The sequence below is a fragment of the Camponotus vicinus genome, unplaced genomic scaffold (genome assembly GCF_025532165.1).
Source record: "Camponotus vicinus isolate PSW18456_S1 unplaced genomic scaffold, iyCamVici1.0 SCAF_6, whole genome shotgun sequence".
Taxonomy (NCBI): Eukaryota; Metazoa; Arthropoda; class Insecta; order Hymenoptera; family Formicidae; genus Camponotus; species Camponotus vicinus.
In genome coordinates, this window is record NW_028141978.1 from 7,374,981 (window position 1) to 7,390,880 (window position 15,900).

The window sequence follows — 15,900 nt, forward strand, 5'->3', positions numbered from 1 at the left end:
ATCGCGTTGTTTTCTCGCATCGCGTTTACTCGAAACGAAATAATCGAAATCGTAATTCGCGTTTCGTCAACTTTTTTATTTAATTATTTATTTAATTATTTATTTTTATTTTTTTTATTATATTTATTTTTATTTAATTATTTATTTGATTATTTTGCGAATAGATATATCGATTTATTTGAAACTTGCACAGTAGTTTCAGATAAAATTCAAAAATAGGAAGAATATATTAAAAGTAGGAAAAATATACTTGTATTTTATAATCGGCAAATATTGTAAACGCAATACTTTATTTTTTACTTTTCCACAAAGTATTAATTACATTACGGATACATAAAGTGCGTTACCTTATTCGATAATTATATAAGCTCCCTCCGCTTCCGCAATAGATAAACAAATACATTTATATCGGTGAACATACAAGTACATGTAATACCTCGCGTAATTTATATTTTTAAAATGCGTAGTATTTAACGAGATTGAGTTTTCGCCTTTGTGGTTTGTGCGTCGCGGGGGGACATTCGGAGGTCACGTGATCGGAGATCACTCGCGGGCATCTTCAGTCGTGTCACGTTTCTCGCGTCGAGTCGCGACAGCTCCGTGATTTTTCTCATCGTTTGCACGTCGATTGCGAATTTTGTGCGCGAATAAATGTCGGGAGTGTCGTATAAATAACGGGCGATCCTCCGAGTGTAACAATCGGATCACACGAGGTCTATCGACTTCGTAATCAGCGTTAACCTACGCACACGTATGTGTAATGCGCATTATATGTAACCGTTACTGTCGGGAGAATGTAGTCAAATATTTTCATGTGAGTTTTAAATATTATTATTGAGAATCATATCGGAATATCTGACGTTGCGTTGATACGACGGTGACGTTACTTATAACGTGCGTTTAGTGTTATTCGCTCGCGAGTGTCAAGAGGATCGAGTAATTTTCATCGACAAGTGATCTCGAGTGTCCTTCGACGTCCGCCATTTTCGGTAAACGGATTTTCTACCGGCGCTTGCCGAGCGATTTTCATTCCGATAAACCGGCGTCGTGTATCTCGTGTCATTTACTCTCGCGAGTCCACAAGTGCGCGTCTGTCACAATATTCGGGAGTGCCGTACAAAGTAACGGGCGATCGTTATTGGCGGATTGCTTGTCAGTGTTGTGTGTGTGATTGCGAACAATGACGATCATCTTGGATAGCGCGAAGGGCAAGCCAGCAACAATCAAGAAGAGAAGCGGGTGATACATCGACCGGTAAGCGTTGAATGCATTTATAATATATGGTGTATATGTATATATAGTGTACATGTATACAGGGTAGACCATTTTAATCAATACACGCGAATATCTCGAATAGGAGGTTTTTTCAAAAAATGTTTCAAACAAAAGTTGTATGGCTTGAAGGGGGCCATCAGATGGTGGCAATGATTTGACCCTGAAGGTCACGTGAAGGTCACCTCCAACTTTTTAAATGGGACACTCTATATGCTTTTGCATATTCTTGTAGCTCATCTCGAGAGCTTTCCAAAACACTATAATTAAGTTAGTTTTCATTAAGTACTTTCCGAGTTATGAGGCTTGAAATTATTTCTTAATTTTACATAAACCGTAAAATATCTTATAAAATATTCACTTTTCGATTATCTTACCTTAATACTTTTATGTACAAAATAATGAGAGGAATCAATTGCTGTAAAGAAAACACATAGTTGTTTCGAAGAAAAAATATGTAATTTGCAATTAACAATTACATATTTTTTCTTCGAAACAACTATGTGTTTTCTTTACACCAATTGATTCCTCTCATTATTTTGTACATAAAAGTATTAAGGTAAGATAATCGAAAAATGAATATTTTACAAGATATTTTACGGTTTATGTAAAATTAAGAAATGATTTCAAGCCTTATAACTCAAAAAGTACTTGAGGGAAACATATTTTATTATAGTGTTTGGAAAGCTCTCGAGATAAGCTACAAGAATGTGTAATAAAAAATAGGGGGTTCCATTTAAGAAATTGACGGTGATCTTCACGTGATCTTCAAATGACTCTCCAAGGTCAAATCATTGCCATCATCTAATGGCCCCCTTCAAGCCATACAACTTTTGTTTGAAACATTTTTTGAAAAAACCTCCTATTCGAGATATTCACGTGTATTGATTAAAATGGTCTACCCTGTATATATATAGTGTACATGTATATATGCATATAGGGTGTTTCTTAATAAGTTTGAAAAATTTTAGGAGATAATTCTTTGTCGAAAATTAAGGGGGGTTTTTCATATAAACATTAAAAAGTTGTAATAAAAAATTGCATAGGGTTTGCTAGTTTCATTCCCTTATAACAATAAGGGAGGCTGAACAAAATATTAATAAATAACTTTTTATTAGTAGAAAATATCCACCTAATTTCATTTTTTTAACTTGTTCCAAATTTGAGAAAAAAATAAAAATCTAATTTTTACCCCCATTTTTAGAGGTGTAATTCTACAGGGAAGAATGTAGGAGTATATGTTTATATGAAAAACCCCCCTTAATTTTCGACAAAGAATCGTCTCCTAAAATTTTTCGAACTTCTTAAGAAACACCCTATATATGTCAACATTTTTGCATATCGTGTCTCGCGTAGTGTTGATCCATAAGCGAATAACTAGCAAAGATTTTATTCAATTTAATGGAATTCATCAAATTTAAAATTTTTTAAAACCTTTTTTCTATCAAATTAAAAATTCACGAAATAATCAATTATTTAAGTGCATATATATAATGTATTGAAAATTATTTTATATAAAATAAAAAAAGGGAGCTAAAGATATTTTTGTTCACAGAATATTATTATCAGTCTATTAATATTAGAAGATAAATCAAACTTGTCAGAGATATCAAACTAGGCGGAATATTTTCAAAGTTTGGTTGAAAAGTTTAACTTGTCTCGTAACATGTCAAACATTATCGCGTGCGTGATGTTGAATAGACATGTCCTCGTAAGGAGATAGGCGAGATGTGAATTCATGCATAAGTAATCTATAATCAGTTTTCTGCGAAACTTCATCAGTTCTCGTGTCGCCGACTGTGCAAAACGAGAAATTCCGCGATCGCGCGATAAGAAGATTGGATTTCTCGTCCCGATTCGCGCGTTTTTTTTTTATTACGCGCGGTCACTTATTATTTAACGCGACTAGTCGTGGTTCAGCGCATTCCGTCGGTGGTGATAAGTGTGTTATCGGACGATTTTCCTGATCAGCATTTGTCAAGTGTTGAGCGGCGATACATTTCTCGCTTCCTCGAAATTTAAAAATTTTAGAACCGGTTGCAGCAACTAGGAATATTTCTGTTACATTGCGTTACATATTTCGTATCGTACGTATTAGCATAACTATATTAGAAACGTGAAGAATAAATAAAAATAATCTTCTTTCTATGGAAATGTTTTCGAAGGAAAGAGCCACTTTTCGTACTCGTCGACGAGTCTCTCGTTAAAATCAAGGTTGTAGATTTTAAGACCCTCGTACATCGAAGAATCAAGGTTTTATCAGTCAAAAATTGTCGATATCGAACGCTCAGTTTGAACGGTCAAAGTTTTCGAAAACATTCGTACTTGACAGCTGCAATTACTTAAGCGACTTTACGACGGCAATAATACGTGATTACATACGCGATTGTTCAAGCGTAATTAAAGTTCTCTCGATGGTATATCTCGCTTGAATTTTCGCGACAAGATTGTCGTAATTAGCGATGCGAATTCGGCTCTCAAATTAATATCGAACAAATGTCTACAGCGCGTATTTTTTATCAGACGGCTTCTTTCTCACTAGTTATTATAGTAAAACAATTATAATAGTTATTAATAATTATTAGTAATTAATTGATATAATAGTTATTGATGATAAAAAAATGTGGGAAAGGCGCAAGCGCAAAATTCACACAGTAAAAAATAAAATGTTAATTATAACGTTTTTCACATGTCCCAGAAAGTCCACTCTAAATTTCAAGTTAAAATAACTCATTCGTCGTATGTTACTTATTGACAAACTAAAAATATTAAATAATTGACACAATACTTTACATTTATTTTTGTTATTGTGACTTTAAGTGTAATGTAAAAATAACATACAAATTAATTAAAAATTACATGAAAAAATAGTTACAACAACTCGTAAGAATTGTTGCAGGACATTAACATATAATAGTAATTATTTTGACTTTAATTATTTGTAATAGAAACATTTGATTTTAGTAAATTTGGTTATTTTGTATGTCAAAGTTCAGGATTATTTCAAGATTTACTTTAACTTTTCTCAGAACGTTAAACTGATTCTGAGACATGTTGATTGTTTAAAATGATTATGTTAAAAATACTCAAAATAATATTTCATTTCTAAGAGACATATACAAAGTGTTAAGTTATAAAGTTGCCATAAATGTAACACATGAAAACGTTATAAAAATAATAACATATCAGTTGTATGTTAATTTTACATTAATGTACTAATCAAAACGTGGTAACACAAGAAAATTTTAACATATGGACGCACAATTTTTTACTGTGTAGTTTACTCGCTTTCGCGGTTTTACGCCGGATTTATTTCGATGATTCGCGAACTGGGTTGTTGAAACTCGATATGATCGCGCGTTTAAATACCGTACAATGTAACTGCCCGGTGTCTCGCGTCATTTATATCGCTACGGAAATAAAAACGGAGTGTTGCATCGGCGCGATCGTAAATCTGATCGGTATCGCGAAAAAATCGAGTTTTGCGATCCGGATTTAATTTTATAGATAACTGGAGAAAAAAAATGAACGCGCCGTTAAATTCTCGATGATCTTATCTGAAAAATGAATTAAGATGCTGGATCCTGAAACGGTAAAGTTTTATTTTTATACATAACATTTGCGGATTTTGTGCAACTTTTAAACATATGTATAATGTAATGTTAACGCGCGAAATGTATAATTTGGCCATTTTAGATAGGATTTTGTATTTGAAATAATTTTCATACCATGTGAAAATTGTATAAAAATGTATCTTATTCATTCAGGCTAAGTTTATGCAACTTATAACATCGATATGACACACTTATTCATGATATATCTTTTATTCATCTCTCGAAAAATATTCTCGTCTGTTTTTGAAAATCTTCATTGTCGAATCCCAATCGAAATTCATACGTGTAACATATTCCGAGCGAGTTCGTGCGCAAATTAAATTGAACCATCACATCGAAGCTCGCTTCATCAATTTCCATCTCGTATATTTTTAACTCATTGAGATATTACGCGAGATATTCGTGAAAAAAAAGAAGAGACAGCACAGCCTCTCTCTCTTTTTTTCCCTCTTTTTATTCATGGACCTGATATATTCAACCTTCTCTTTCTCCTCTCTTTTTTTTCTCCTCTTTAGCGTGTGCCTCCGAGAGCTCGCTTCGCGCCTCGATCGATCAAGATTAAACTCTCGAATCGCGAATTTTAATTTACGAACACGCGCGCGGAATTCCGTTACTTTCGTCACCGTTTCGCGAAATGTCCCGCTGTGCGTTTTTGCGTGAATCCGTCTCACCCGTCTTGAATACAGACGGGAACTTATATAAGCGCACTTACGGGAACTTAATCTGCTTTTAGGCGCCGTGTCGAGGAGCAAGGTCGACAGTTATGGCGCTTACTTTGTCATTCGAGTTTCGCCATTCTTGTCCTCCCGCGCGCGTGAGAGACGCTCCCCCTCTCTCTCTTAATCACTTGGTTGTACGTTTCACATTCGTCCTCCTGCGCGCGTTTAGCGATGTAATTTATGCGACATTATATTTTAACGCGTGTACATGTATCGTGTAATTTACAACGTTACGACGGATGTATTTTATAACTGACAACGAATCCGAAACGTAACTCTTTAAATAAATTGCAATCCACTTTTTAATGCAATTGTTCAAGTTTATTTATAGATTTTTTTTTATAAATTATTTTTTGGGTGGAAAATTATAAAAATGATTATTTCGTAAATTTTGAACTAATGATATCTTCAAAACTCTTTCTCCAAATTAGGTATAATTCCTTTCCTCGAAAAATTTGTGAATCTTTAGATTCCCTCAGAATTAATTTCTAAGATAGAATCGACAATATGATTCTTGCACGATGTTCGAGTAATTTGTTTTGACGTATCCCGAGGCGAATAAACGATACTCGTGTTTATCGTAACGAATAGATGTATTTTACAACTGACAATGAATCCGAAACGTAACTTTAGATAAATTGCAATCCACTTTTTAATGCAATTGTTCGTTTATTTATAGATTTTTTTTATAAATTGTTCTTTGGATAGAAAATTATGAAAATGATTATTTTGTAAATTTTGAATTAATGATATCTTCAAAACTCTTTCTCCAAATTAGGTATAATTCCTTTCCTCGAAAAATTTGTGAATCTTTAGATTCCCTCAGAATTAATTTCTAAGATAGAATCGACAATATGATTCTTGCACGATGTTCGAGTAATTTGTTTTGACGTATCCCGAGGCGAATAAACGATACTCGTGTTTATCGTAACGAATAGATGGATATTGACCAAGCCGTGATCTAGCTTCGCATTCCTCGAGATTGACCGGAGCATTAATCAACGTATAATATCGCGGTTGACCTTATTCGACGGAGACGCCGACCGTCGTTGGCGCCAGTAATCTTACGACGTGTGAAACTTCAGAGTTCGAAAATGCACGTTGCGACCTAATAGTGAAAGTATCCTTATCAAGGTACGCCCATCTCTTCGTGGCAATCTTTCGCAAGCGCAGGTGTCTTAGGCATCGTTAAAACTTTGAGTTAGACTTTCAAAGGAGTCGTCAATTCGAGAGATAATTTGACGTAAAATTACACGTGACTTTGCCAGATACTTTAAAATCTATAAGATGTGCATACGCGTCATGGACATTTTTCCACAGCCTCTGCTTTCACCATCATTAGTCATAAATCGTGGTTTCCCGACGTATACAATTTCTAATCATCGATAATATTCCCCATCGTGTATGAGATGAACGGCAATTACGACTCGAGATAATTTAGATATCAGATGTTGAATTTATAGATAGTTTTCGACGATGGCGAAGATATATCTTTCGCCGCAGAATAGATTTATGATGCGGTTGTCCCGGACTATCAAGATTGGAAAATGAGCGGAATTGATTCCAGCACCTCATGTGTATTAATTAACAGAATAAAACTCGGATTTTGATATTCGCTCCGCGAGATACTAATGTCTCGTTCGCGATGATTTACTCCCGCGTTCGTCCCAAACGCGGTCACGACAGTACGTAATTAGTGTCAGCGTAATAGCCGGGTTCATTAACATTAACGATCGTATGGTAATACAAGGAGAGAATGATAATCGCGCATTGTTCGCCCCACGATATATATGATAACGAAGTAGGCAGGAAGAGGAGGCGATCGCCATCGCGACATCCCACGCGAAACCTCGATTAGATTTGCCGAGGAATTGCTAAATTGCGGAAAAGTCGGTATTGTTGCTGAAACTTTAACCGAAGAGAAATATCTTCGTTGTTGGAAATCACGGAATGATGCGGAGCTGCGCGAATCGCATGATATGCGCGGCTTTTGATATCAGATTCTTCTACTCGATAAACATTTTTTTTTTTTTTTCAAAATTACTCGAAACTATTTTCTGTTTTTGGCGACAATGTCTCGTTGCGCGCGTAATTAATTAATTCTCGAATTAAATTAATTTCTTAAATTAATTTCTGTGGAAGTAAAATTCTCGAATTAAATTAATTTCTTAAATTAATTTCTTAAATTAATTTCTGTGGAAGTAAAATTCGGCCGAAATTAATTTTAAGATGAGCTACTTGTTTGTTCAGTCATTTGCGCGGCTCTTTCGCGTTTTACATTCTTCGTCTAGTCGCTTAAAAATTTCTCGGGAAGAATTGACGCGGAAAGAAACGCGAAACCGAATCCACGACGAGGTATTCGATGCATAGATCGCACGTTGGTATTCCAGAGATAAATTCCGAGTCGTTCGATCGGGCGCGTTCGCTCTACGGATCATAGAATTTGCAGCTCCGTAGAAATGGGCGAATTTCCATGGAGATGTGCATTCGCTGCGCATACATGGAAATAATTCTCTCCTACGCCATTCGGGACGGGCGGCATAAATGGACACGAACCGTCTGCGATTTCCAATGGAAAATAGTTTGACTATATATTGTATATTATAATCGAATGAATACAGCACGTTTGAATCGAGACGTTCGCGCATAGAGAGTCATTGGTAGTGAATATATCGCGATCTCGTGTGAAATATAGACTACAATTCATTACAGCGAACATTTTGATAACATATATCTATAGAAAATATTATTATATTATATAATAATATTAAATAATATTATTATATTTATAATAATATTAAATAATGAGACTATGTAAAATAATAATACCATAATTATATTAATTAACGGTATCGTCATATAATTATTTATATTACGCTGATTTATTGTTGATCCTTGGCACAAGTTTTCTTCATATTCATCTTTATTTATTATAAAGTAGGCGATACTTTTAGGACTTTAAATAATTTTTTTGGCGTGAGAAAATAATGGAAAATTATCACTCGGTCGAAATGTATCTCGGTAAATTATAGCGATTCGCGCACAGTCTTCTGTTTGTTCATTAACGCGATATAAATGAGCGAACATTCCGATCTACTGTGTCGTCGAAGATCGATGGCGCGGACAATGTTCGAGTTTCGAGCCGTGACGTCTCTTTTGACAGTGCGAGAGAATGAATCTCGCCGGTAGAATTTTATCTCTCCGCGGTTTCAATTACGCAACATCGAAATCGAGAGACACGTTGGACGTGTCTCTCGGAGCCGGTTGGTTTCACGGCGCGATTGACCAATCGCGCGCGAGGGGTTCGATCGACCGCAGATATCTCGCGCGACGTATGCATATATAACGCAGCCCCGTATATTTAAAAGCCCCGTGCCTTATAAGGCATTCACGGCGCGAATCTGTTTATTCGTGCACCGGGCAATTATCGCGATACCATCGCGCTCAGATTACGTCGAGACGGGTCGAGACGAGACGAGACGGCGCGAACGTTTTCGATAGCGCGAGTATCACGCTATCGAAGGGTGAGATGTGACACGCCTTGTTGGATATATCGTGCTCCTACAATTCGAGGAAACGTGTATATATTTATATATTTATATCGCTATCTTATAGAGAAATTCAATCATATAATTTACAATGTTTTCGACGTTTTATTTCTGCCATCGCTGAAGCTCAAGTATCGCAATCGCTTTAATTGAAATTATATTTATTTGGTACATCAGATATTTATTCGCTACATCAGATATAAATTTCTTCCCATTTTTTAAACAAATTTTTATTGCCTTTTTGCGAAGAAGAAATTTTTTTTAAGTATAAAAATATTTTTTATATTTTAAAAGTATTAAAAAGTATCGAGTAGATAAGGATATTAAATGTTATGTGTTGTCGATTATTTATAATTTTTGATTTTATTTATTCGAATTTCGATTCAAGAAGTCGCCAAGAAATGGCAGCTGCTTTTTCGTCGCAGTAATCGAGCAACAAGATGAATTTTAACTGAATATTTCATAAATATTCGCATTCGAAAATGTTTTCTTTAATTCGTTAAATATTTGCCATTTTTACAGATATTAAAGTCGAGAATAAATTCGAATCTTTTAAATGATGTCGATTAATCTCCTCCAAAAAAGCAAATAAGAAAACGAACCAACTGTGCTTCGTTAAAACTTAGATTAGTCGAAGTAAAATATTTTCGAGTGCGAATATTCAATCAAAATTCATCTCTTACTCGACGAAAAAGCTGCTGTCGTTTCAAGTTTCAACTTCTCTGACAGGAACTTGCTAATTCGAATCAATCGACAGCTAATTGCGATACGGTTCAATCTCGAAAAGAAGATAAGTACTTTTGATGGGAAAGGGGATCTCTCTTTCTCCACCGTAAAATTGAGATTCGAGCCGGTCGTTTTCACTCGCGTTTCGTGCATGGTCGACCCTACATTTTACGTGCCGAGCACACACACACACACAGGTAGACACACGTGTGCAGTTATTTAGGCATGTTTGCATTGACGTTCGACTCGCGTTAAGTGGCACTTCGCGGCTCTCGCGCGAGAGGCACCTTTTCGTCGCGCGATAATACACGACTGCATTATTCATGGCATCTCGCGCGACGTAGAATTAGAGAAACACACCTGCGTTCTCTCCGCGTACGAGGATGTCCCGTGGGTAATACATGTCCCATCCCTGTGTCGTTTCGCGGCTTGAATTAATCGCGTCGACGCTGCTGTCACGGAAGCCTTACCACACGTGCACGCTTCGATGAATATCCACGATCGCCGTGGAATTTTAGGATAGTGTCTGAATTTCAGCAAACGAAATGACGAGAGGGGTTTCTCAACGTGTGCTGCTTTGTGGTTAGTTGTTACCGGCGTAGAAAAATTTCGAGATTGGAATCTAGATCAGATTTCTCAAAATAATCATGGATTCCGGTTGGGAAAGTTAGAAATATTTAGATAAAAAAATGTAATTTAAATGACGAGAGGGATTTTTCGACGTGCGCTGCTTTGTGGTTAGTTGTTACCGGCGTAGAAAAATTTCGAGATTGGAATCTAGATCAGATTTCTCAAAATAATTATGGATTCTGGTTGGGAAATTTAGAAGTATTTAGATAAAAAAATGTAATTGTTTTAAAATCTTTAACCGAATGAATTTCACTTGCTTTCTCTGTTTTATCAAAATTCTTTTTCGATTTTTATTTGTCATTATAATTAGCAGAACATGTAAAACGCTTTATCCAGAGAGAAATTTATAATGGCTCAATTAGCGTTTTTTAATTTTTGTTCAAACTGGTTTAATCAAATAGAGCTGAAACATGAGTTAAATATTTTAAATTTCCTATGGAATCAAAATTTAAGACTATAAAAATAGACATTAATATCTTCTATATTAATGACCGTTTCAATGTTTTATATCTAGTCTGTAGAAATTTAATTGCGAAAAAGTAGATACGCTGCATAGCATAAGTAAAAAAAATTTTTATTTTTTATATTCTTATAATTCTTATTTTTTACATTCTGCTGATCTATTATAAAAATTTCTAACTGGATTTAATTCTATAAAAATAAATCTATTTTATTTAACTTAACAAAAAAAGATGCGAATTTTCGTATCCATTTCTATTTTTGAAGTCTTAAATTCGTATTTATATAGAATAAAAATAAAATTTTTAATATTTATAATTGAGACTAATATTAACATTTGAATCGGAATCTATGATGTATCTGAGAAAATCTTGGGAAATTTCTATGTGAGTAAATAACGTTTTGCTATTTTGAATCCGATGCAAAGATATCTAATTTTATTTAAATTGTCTCTATTCACATCATCTTTGTACATTCTTATTTAAGTAATTTAGATCAATAATATCAGACGAAGCGCACACACACCATCGTCGAACACATCATTCGTGCGTAACGTCGTCGAACGCGATGACGCGCACACTTCCTCAATCGGAAATCGATAATAGCATCGGCTCGTATCGCAAAACCAGATGCGAGTCAGGTTGCGTCCGAATTGGTCACGAATGCAACGAAGCACGCGACGATGATTGATCTAGAAATTACCAGCAACCTGCTGTACAGATTCTTGCCTCAAACTAGATCTCGATTAATCTTGCGATTCGAGCACACGGAATAATCCGTTTTGAACGTAGATCATCTTGATGTTTGTCCTCAGCCAACGAGTTTCTTTTCGGAGCATCTTTCTAACACTTTTTCTTTTGTGTCGAAAAATCTCTTTGTTCGTGGCCGTCCTAAGTTTCCGGTTATTGACATTTCCTGCCGAATGCATTGGTGCGCAAACGAGAATCTTATAATAGTGTCTCAGGAAGCGTAATATTGGGGTCTTACATTTTTAATAAAATATGATACATAATATTATTTAAATAAATATATCAGTAATATAAAGTTATAATTTTTATCGCATAAGAAAAATGTTTATATATATGTTTACTCCTGATTAGATTGGATAAAAAAGAATGACGTAAGAAAAACAAGATTAATATTATTTAACTTTTATTTTATTATCCTTTTTCGGTATAAGAATAAGAAATAATGCAATTGCACGATTTAAATGTAAGATATAAAATATATCTACTTTAAAACTTGAATATTTGCAATTATTTTATCTTTTCAAAATATTCATAAAAATGCAAAAAATAAATAAAAATATAGAAAAATACAGAAAATAAATAAAAATACAAATTTGAAATTTTTGCATTGTTTTTCATCGGGAATCAGATTCAGTCATGTCACGAGCTGCAACTGTGACAAGCGATATATATATATATATATATATATATATATATATATATATATATATATATATATATAATTGATTTATCAATTCGAACTAATCGTAATTCAATCCAACGGCGAATGCACTGACACTGATACGATTACGGTCCCGAACCGCTTTCCTGTGTAATCTCGTAAATTCCATAGACAAGACGATTATACGTTAATTGACTGGAAACGGTCTCTTCTCTGCTTTCATCCTCACGCACATGAGTTTCAATCATGTCTTCATCGAGTTCAATCACGAGTTTTTTGTTGAATCTCGACAATGAACGCGAATCATACAAATTAATATTCATCACAGATGCAATATGTATTTATTTTAACACTTACTATATATTTTATTTATAAAAATAGTATTTTTACAAAAAGGACATATAAAGAGACTTTCATTCTCTATTTTCTTAAAATAAATACCATATAATTATTTTAAATTTTAGATTGCTAATTAAAAATTGTTAATTAAAGATGTAAATTAAAGATTATTTGTAAGATTTAAAATTTCTGAATTCAGAATATATTGCTATAATATTATATTACATGCTTAAAATTGTTTTTAAGAACTGTTTTATACGTTTTTTTATGACATTATCTTTTTACCAATATAAAGTATTTTATATGTGCGTAGAAATATTTATGAGAGAAAATTGTATACTCTCAGTATATTTCAAAGTAATAATCTCACTTTACGGTATAAATAAAAGTTGAACTCTAACAAGTTAAATTCTACTCGGTTATCTTACGCAATGTATCAAAAAATAATTATGACTTTATAAATTTCTTACAAGATTCCGAGTTTAAAGTGGGATCTGCCAGTTTGTAACTATATTGTTTAGGGTTCACCGTAACGGCAAATTTATCGCTTATGGAGGCGGTAATTTTATGTCGGCACGTGTATAATAATCTGCGTGCGTATCAAGCCTGTGTTTATCCACCTGAAATCGGCCAAAACTTTCGTAATAAAAGTTTCGACTTAATCATAGCCACTCGTAATCATGATTAAGTAACTTGTTACATGAGGTTACCGCATTACACAGTTGTTTCTTTCAATTTATCGACACGTACTTTCAGAAAACGAAGCCTCGTTTATCCTTCGCCAATTAGGTTTCAGAAGCAAACAGTGATTTATGGCGATAAAATATATGCCAACTATGTATATCCCAACAATTTTTAATCAGAGAAATTGGGCGAAATTATTGCAAAAATAATTATTTTTTTATAATAACACATTAATTATAAAAATATATTTATTTTTTTATAAACACGAGGAAAAGGGATTTCTTTAGGAAATAATTTGTACAAATTATTTAGTATGATAAAATTTAATATAATAATTATTTTATAATTTTAAATAAAATTTTATAATAATATTTCATATAAATATTCCAATGTGATAAATAATATTTGCTATTATAGCTATAATTTTAAAATTGTAAATATATGTTACGATTTCAAAAAAAATTATTTCTAAAAATATATATTTTTGCTCTTTTTATTAATATATTACTTTAAAAATAAATATATGTGCTTCGGGACGAATTATGGTCTGTGTATCGAGACAAAAATGCACATGAAGACGAGGTGGCCGAGTGGTTAAGGCGTTGGACTGCTAATCCAATGTGCTCTGCACGCGTGGGTTCGAATCCCATCCTCGTCGGTTTTTTTTTTGTTCCGCAAGATTTGCATAGAATTTTTAATATAATTACAAACGAATAATAATATAAACCACATGATTTTTTTGTATTTATTTTCATCAAATAAAAAATCAGCTGTTCACTTTCGAATTTGAAATACAGGAAACACAAGTCATAACTAGTATATCTTAATAAATGTATATATATTTTGCATTATTTTTTGAAAATTATAAAATAATTGTGTATAAAGTACAATTATACAATATATAATATATGATGTAAATTCGTCGCATCGATGTATATGAATAAAAAAGGAATAAATAACAATATGTCTAAAGTTTAGTGCATTATTACAGCTTATTTAATTTTTACATAATTGAATGTGCATTGCATAATAACTATGTATATATCTATAATAGTTATTATACAAATATTAATTATAAACACAATATTCTCATATTAAATTCTCATATTAAATTTACAAATCGATTTGCTAATGTTCTATAATTTCAGAACTATAAATTTATATAAATTGGCTTCATAGTTTATGAGAAATCGATTCTAAATGAGTTAAAGAATCTACTATTAAAATTAACCAAGGTTTCCAGGATATCCTGTACATTAATGCTTCTTCATATATTATTTATATTTCTAATGCTGTTAGTTATGTATCGATTATCTTTAAAGCTTGAATTAATTATAAAATAATTTTATATAGTTATAATTATATTACGAGATTATATGTCTTTTTAATACAGATAGTAGGAAACCCTCCCTCAAGAAATCCTCGATAGTATAGTGGTTAGTATCCCCGCCTGTCACGCGGGAGACCGGGGTTCGATTCCCCGTCGAGGAGAGATTCTTATTTTTGTACCTGAGAGGTTCTTATTTTTGTACATGCCCTAGCATTTTTTAATTAAAATTTTCCGATGTTACTATAAAATCGCGATAAAAATGACGGTCCCTATCCAAACTTTTTCTAAACAAAGTTCGTCCCGAAACTTGTCAAATCATTTGCCATCAGAATTAAATTTTTACAGGTATCTCCCGCGAAAAATAAACGTGTACGATTGTTGCAATTACAAAAAAAGGTCTCTCCTCAACGTTCTGATTTGAATGAATTAAACCCTCGTAAGAAGGTTCAAACGATGCGCGCGGCTCTCTTGACACTCTGCACAACAATCGATAATGCGACAGACACCCCCATGGTTTACAGCGGTTTAGAGGCTGGCGTGGTGTGGTTTTCTCGAACCGGTGTTTATTCCACGGCAGTGCGGTAACTCTAGGCTAGAAAGCCCCGTGAGATACCGGTGAGAGGTGCCCTAAAAGCGGCGCGTGCCAAAAAGACGGCGGGGAGAGAAGTTATGGTGGTGCGCGGATCGATTATTCCCGGTATACACAATACACTCGCGCGATGCTTACTGTCGCTTTAGAGATTTACTATTGCTTGCATTCATGGCGGCTTAATGTAAATTCACGCGTTTCCGATAGAAAGCGCCGATGGGGCTTTAAATGGGGCTGGAGTGCTTAAAAGGGGACTAGATAGCAATTTGCGCGTTGGATACGATTTACGTATTCTCATACTATCATTGGCATACAGGGTGTCTCGAGAAACGCGTGGTTAATTTATATGATAGAGTCTATTTCGAACAATTCAGTTTAGATAAAAAAGTTTCTCTATTTCTCAAACGATAGAAAAAAGATCCTAGCTATGAGAAAAAATTTTCAAAAATTTCATTTTCCATTTTAGGAAAGTTTATAAAGAGACTCGCAAAAATAAATAAATAATATAGGTGCTAATTAATTAATAATTTTAAAAAAATAGTGATAATTGCCTCTCTTTAAAATGCACGTTTCATATTTA

General features: G+C 33.7%; 1 protein-coding gene and 2 non-coding genes across 5 annotated transcripts in view; all 3 read left to right on the forward strand.

The window, feature by feature from the left end:
* Positions 1-114: 114 nt before the first annotated feature.
* The window catches only part of LOC145972837 (uncharacterized), an 82,566-nt gene continuing 66,780 nt past the window's right edge, over positions 115-15,900 (forward strand). The window contains exons 1-2 of one of the 3 annotated variants that reach the window (XM_083101829.1): positions 115-814; positions 905-1,254. The gene's annotated coding sequence lies outside the window, so the exon portion shown is untranslated. Of the gene's footprint in view, positions 1,255-15,900 lie in introns of all 3 variants that reach the window. The other 2 variants (XR_014439296.1, XM_083101831.1) reach the window with 2 other exon arrangements.
* Positions 13,978-14,059, forward strand: Trnas-gcu (transfer RNA serine (anticodon GCU)). Its single transcript has one exon. It is a non-coding gene; the product is annotated as a tRNA-Ser (tRNA).
* Positions 14,821-14,892, forward strand: Trnad-guc (transfer RNA aspartic acid (anticodon GUC)). Its single transcript has one exon. It is a non-coding gene; the product is annotated as a tRNA-Asp (tRNA).